The sequence below is a fragment of the Miscanthus floridulus genome, chromosome 19 (genome assembly GCF_019320115.1).
Source record: "Miscanthus floridulus cultivar M001 chromosome 19, ASM1932011v1, whole genome shotgun sequence".
Taxonomy (NCBI): domain Eukaryota; kingdom Viridiplantae; phylum Streptophyta; class Magnoliopsida; order Poales; family Poaceae; genus Miscanthus; species Miscanthus floridulus.
Genome location: NC_089598.1, coordinates 96,720,261 through 96,726,556, shown reverse-complemented (window position 1 = coordinate 96,726,556; position 6,296 = coordinate 96,720,261). Strand labels below are relative to the sequence as shown.

Here is a 6,296-nt window from a genome sequence, read left to right as displayed (position 1 = left end):
CAACCGCTTGTCTACAAGGGATGAGCTTGAACCGACTTGGAAAATCAAGGAGACAGCCATCCTTGTGATCAGAGGACGACGCTGGTCAGTAACAGCTGATACTGATGGTGTCTGTAACCTGTCCTTCAATGGAGTGTGCAAACTTTCAGAGTTCTCAAAATATGATGACTGTCTATTTTTGGAACGCGTCTCTGTAACTGGCATTTGAGACCCAATCTTTGAAAGATCACCTACGTCTGAATTTAGAGTTTATTTACCCACATTTTGGTCCATTTGTTGCCTGAATATTTGCAAACACTCCCTAAAGTTTTCTAATTAGTTCCCTAAATTGGATCGTATTTATTCTAACTGCATATAGTCACGTATTTTTCATCCAACATCCTGGTTGGAATCACAACTAATAATCACAACCAGATAATTAAAATATTGCCCCTGCTTATTTACAAACATCAGGGACAACAAACATTTTCATAAAAGTACGGATTGCATACATAGAGCATTCTAGATATGGCTGGCTGATATCAGGGACAACACACACATTGTAGTTGCGATCTCGACAAATGTAGGTCTCGGCCCAAATCAACTTGAGGTAGACTATGAAATCTGCGAAAAGTAAAAATACTTATTTGTTTGATAGATAGATGATGTCTTGATACAATGGCCGGGGGTTAATATTTATACCTTGGGCTAATGACGTACAAAACTTGCCTCAAAAGAAATATCTAAACATAAGAAAATACTAAGATACATAGACTCTGGCTTTCTCTTCTATCGAATCCTTGCTGTTGAAGCTTACAGTCACGTATACGTATATATCTCTTTATTTCTCCCCTTGGCAAATATAAACTTTCATGCAAGATTGAATTGACAATCTTTTGGATTTGCATGCCTTGCTTCCGCTCTAAATTATTATGCTCTTGGGCCAAGCCCAGCAGGGAGCACGAGCTTGGTGATCCAAGGATGGGCTAAGGCGCGCCACGGATGATCAGCGCATCCTCTCGCACGATAGCGCCCCCCAGTCATCGCAACCCGCGGCAGCGACGTCTGACACCCGCTCCCCTCGTGAGATCGAGCCCTAGCGTCGCAACGTGGCCGCGCGCCTGGTTGCCGTGCAACCCTTCTTCGGCGATGAGGTGCCTGATGGAGTTGGAGCTGCGGCTCCGCGACGCCCTATTCGGGAGCCCCCTGCCCTAGCGACGCCCAACACGAGAGCCGCATTGACGCCCCATCGAGGTCGCGGCACCCCCGGGCGAGAAGCGACGCGACCGCTCCCGGCTACGACGCAGAACAGATCGCCGACCTCCTCAACCTCACGTCCCTAGCCGCGACGTCCACCTTTTCGAACCCAGACACCTTGGCCCACGGCTCCACGCGTGCCGCTTCTTGCGCCCAGCACGTTGCAGTTGACTTGCTTCGTCGTGGTGGCGTGAGCAAGCTCTAGAGACGGTGTGGATCATCACGGTGGGCTACTCCAGCGGGATCTCCACATCCACGTGCTATAGACTAATACTTTGCCTATTCTCATTCATGCTTCTCGCTCAGCACTTTATTCTATTTGCTCTTTAATTACTAACTAAATTATTTTTAGGTCGCACTCCCACAGAGATGGCCCTATTCTTTTATTTTTTTATGTACTATCATTACAAAGTAAATATACTTTGTGAATTGCGATGTTCTTGGTTGTGCCTTCAGGGCAACCCACCCTAAACCCTCGTAGAACGTCCGGGAGTGGAAGACATTGCCTCCAAGCGCAATAAAATGGATCGTGAATGTGCCTTAGTTGACCCACCTATGGAGGTGCAAGAGGAAGTTCTTACTGCAAAAATGGCAACACATGAGATAGTACCAGAAGAAAAAGGTAGCCTCCACTCAGCTTAATTCATCTTAAATTTGGAATACGTAGGCTCAATGCTATATTTAATAGTTTAAGTCAATTTAAGTTGTTTGATTACTGCTTTTATTCAATTAAGATATGTTTGATTATATATTAACCATCAACGAAGATACATAAATTTGGTCTCCAAAATTATTTATTATTTATGCTTTGATCATCTGGATACATAAGAGAAGAAAACGGATATAGAGATTGAAGCAATAATGGAACCTGTCGAGGATGCACAGATAGTTGTCGAGGATACATGTGGTGAAGAAAAATTGACGAACACAGACGATGCTGAAATAATAGTTCAACTAGAACGATACGAGGACAAAAAGCGGAAGCGTGCTCACGAGGATGTCGTACGTAACAATCTCTCAATCAGCTCACATATCCTCACACATAAATATCTATATAATAGGATCACTGATATTCTATCTATAGAGCACAATATTTTCCATTCCTGCAGTCTCTATCTTCAGTATTTCTTCATGCAACCATACTGTATTGTCCCATGTTACAAAGCCTGGTTATTTTGCAGTACATCTTGCACACATGTATATAATGTTTTTATATAGTTATGGTTTATTGACAAAGAAAAAAGTGGCGTGGAAGAACTCCAATGATATTGTTAACTGAGCTAGTTTTTTTATGTAGCTTAATGGGGCTATAGAGCACAATATTTTTATTACATATGCAGATCAGTATTATGGATGAAGACGAAGTGCAGATCCAAGACAAGGTCCCAAAAAGATTTGATGTAGAAAAAGACGAAGACATTAAGCTTGTTGACGAGGAGGTTATGGCAATCCCTCAATATAATAAACCTAAGAAGGCAAACAATGCAAATGTCCTGCCAGAAGGTGAGACGTCCTCAATTAGTAGAGATTTCTTTATATTTGGGAATTAATTAAATATAATATGAATAAATATTTTCTCTACAGATTATGAGTGTACACAAGAAGATGTTCAGGTAATTGAATACATGAAACGGAAACATATGGATGATTTACTCATCCAAATCGATGATGCTTGGGTAAATAGAGTTGATATGAATTGCCTTTTCCACGGTCATGAATACGTCAATGGCGGTGTAAGCATGTTTAACATTGCTTTTAAATTAATTAGCTGATATCCATGTGGAAAATATGGTAATTTTTTATTTAATAAATTAATAAATTGCAGGTCATAAGTGCGTATATCCATTTGATGCGGCATGAAGAACACCTACTTCATAGAGAAGGTGGAGATGTTTATATGGAGACTACATTTATTACTCAATTGCTCCGTCGCGACGGAAAGGCTGATGCAACGACATTGAGCTATAGTAGAGATGACATGATTCAAACATTGGTCCAAAATTATTTAGATGCTGATATGGTAAGTTTGACCACAAGATCTGATATATGCTATTTTCTGTTGATTGAAACATATGGAAAAATTTTAGAAAAATCTCTTCCAATTAATATTGGGAAGTATCACTGGTACCTAGCGGTTGTCAATGCTTCAGAAGGACAGATACATGTTTTGGATTCTTTCAGAGAAAATATGTTACAATGGCAAGATCTCGACTACACGGTATGACTTAATGATTGATTGTATACAAATACATAATATTTTTTTTAATTGTTAATATCCTTTTCTAAAACTTGGTGTTCCGGTCATAGCAGTTAATAGGAATGGAAAGATTAATAAAGCATGCAACAAAGCATAGTCAGCTGAAGAAAAACAAATGGAAAAAGGGCATCGGAGTGGCATCTTGGCCAAAAATACATAAGATCATCAAAAAAATACAGACAGATGGGTAAAGGATCATCTAACTTGTTGTGTATATGACATTGTCGTACCAGCAACGGTATCTTTATCACTCATATTTAAATTTTTCAATATTGCATAGTGTAAGTTGTGGTTTATGGATGATTAATTTCATGGAGTATTGGACTGGAGCTTCTTTATCTGACCATGTGACCCAGGTAATTTTATACGAATATTTCTAAAAATAATCATATTTTGGACTTGTTAATATATCACGACTTACTCATATTTTCAGGATGAGATAAGTAACTTTAGGTTCAAGCTACATGCGATCTTGTATAACTCTCCATTAAACATAGCGAGAGGGAAAAGGGATGATGTGTAAGATAGTGAGACCAGCCATAATCTGGATGATGCTGTCATAATGTTCGATGATATGGACGAGGTGTCTTTTTTACTGTCGGGTACAGTAACATGGACAAACAAGACAGACCTATTGTCTGCAATTTGCGCAAACATCCATTTGATGGCCAATGGTGAACCTTTGGAGTAAGTCATTCTAAAGAAATTTGTTTTGTTCTAATTTGGATATTTCCATTGCCCGTGAAAGAATTGCTAGAATAAGTAATTTGTTGCTTGTCCTTGTTTTTTTAGCAAAGAATGGATCCGAAGCACACGACCATATTCAATTTCTTTAAGTGCGAGAAACATTAGAGATATTTTAGATGAGAACAAAGAGATGGATCATGATTGCTTCAATATAGCAATTTGGATGGCTGCGCAGAACAAATTCTTGTTGATGAAGAAACAAAAACAAAAATACCACTTTATAGATCTCCAGTTTGCTATAAGTTCATCTAATTCTTAATTCTATAATTAATCAAATACTTATAAATTTTGCTAAATCAACAGTCCATAACCCAGTTTGGACAAGATCCGCGATGTTGTGGCAAACTAGACCACAAGAAACTGGCAAAAGTGCTCGAGTGCTGGCCTGACATGGAATACAAAATTAAAGATTGCAGCAATGTAAGATATGTTCAGTGTCCTCCATTATATTTTGTTTATATATATTATACTTTTTTAAAACACTTATATTCTATGTCTATGTTTTTAGATTCTACTGCCATATTATCGAGATGGACAATATACTTTATTCATAATGGACATGCAAAAGAAAACTGTGCACATTATGGATCCACTCCTAGATGATGTATGCTACAAGGGTTATGCTCAAATCATGCCATATATAGCTACATTTCACACTATTGCTAAAAGGTTCGGTCTCGCTATGAAACTGATAAATTCTAAGTGGGACGGCAATATTTATTACTGGAAGTGAATATTCCCTGCATGTGTTACAAAAGTTCCAAAACATAAAGACTGGTAATCACCTATAATATATTTCATCTTTCTTATTATCACAAAATAGTTATTTGATTTATGTACAATAAATCAAACAAATGCTCATCTCCAGAAAATTAGGAGGCTTCCCTGTATACAATTTCATGAAGTCATGGGGTGGTGTAAGATTGCCACCGATCAACACTGTAAGCATATATTCTCTAACTATATTCCGTACACTACATACAAAATTAATAACTTAACTTATTATATCTACCATGCACAGCTATCAAATTCACTGAGGATGGAATTTTTTGGGGACATTCTTAAGAGCCATGCAAACGAATGTTTTGATAACTTTCCTGAAGATCTCAAGTCATGATTAAGGAGTTAGAATGTGACTTAAATGGTTATATGAGAAAAAACTTTACTATGACTTCTTAGTTTCCCGGATTGTATACATGCTCAAAGATATTGTGTAAAAGTTGAACTATGAAAAAAAACATTGGTTGTTTTCATGAGCGTCTCCAAGATAAATCCGTTGCGTTAACACGGCATTATACTAGTAGATAAAAAAGTATAAATATTTATAATATAAAATAAATATTATTAGATTAATTACAAAATATATTTTCATAATAAATTGATTTTGAGCCATAAATATGAATACTATTTACTACAAACTTGGTCAAACATGAAGCACTTTAACTGACACGCAACCCAGAGTTATCAAGCGAGTGCAGCGGCTCCAAGTAGGTTCTTCCTGACAAGCAGGAACTTGGAGACGACAGCAGCCTCAAACCAATCGGGCGATTTCATCACTGGCCAATTAGACAGTTTTTCATCACTAAAACTTTTGATCAGAGAGAATGAATTTAACCTATAGAGAGTATGTACGTGCAAAGACATGTGAGTGCTCGATGCTCAGATACGAATCAACTTTATTATCAGTCATGAATCGTATCAACTTTATTATCAGTCATGAATTCTCAGGGCGTTTTAAGCTGAATGGTTGTATCATCAACGACAGATGAATCACATCTACATTAACAGAGTTGACTCAGGTGCAGAAAACAGCGAAATGGAGGAGAGGGTCGCTACATCGTTGGACCTTGGACGGCACATATTAAGAAATTCAACCATTATTTTACTGAGTTCACAACACGCGACGATTGCATCTTCCGAAGAATAACAGTACAGCCATTATTTGCTACTGTTTTAAGTATTAGACGACAGCAATACTTCACGCACAGGGAACTCGAGAAAAGAAGCCCAGAAACACTATGTGGGTGGTGTAGCCGAGAAACCTAGAGACAAGCAG

General features: G+C 38.1%; 1 non-coding gene and 1 pseudogene across 1 annotated transcript; both read right to left on the bottom strand.

Annotated features, from left to right (window-relative positions):
* Nucleotides 1–5,682: 5,682 nt before the first annotated feature.
* On the bottom strand, nt 5,683–5,801 carry LOC136530110 (small nucleolar RNA Z278). The gene has a single exon (XR_010777611.1). It is a non-coding gene; the product is annotated as a small nucleolar RNA Z278 (small nucleolar RNA).
* Nucleotides 5,802–5,921: 120 nt separating this feature from the next.
* LOC136530083 (small nucleolar RNA Z223) lies at nt 5,922–6,007 on the bottom strand (annotated as a pseudogene).
* Between the last annotated feature and the right edge of the window lie 289 nt (nt 6,008–6,296).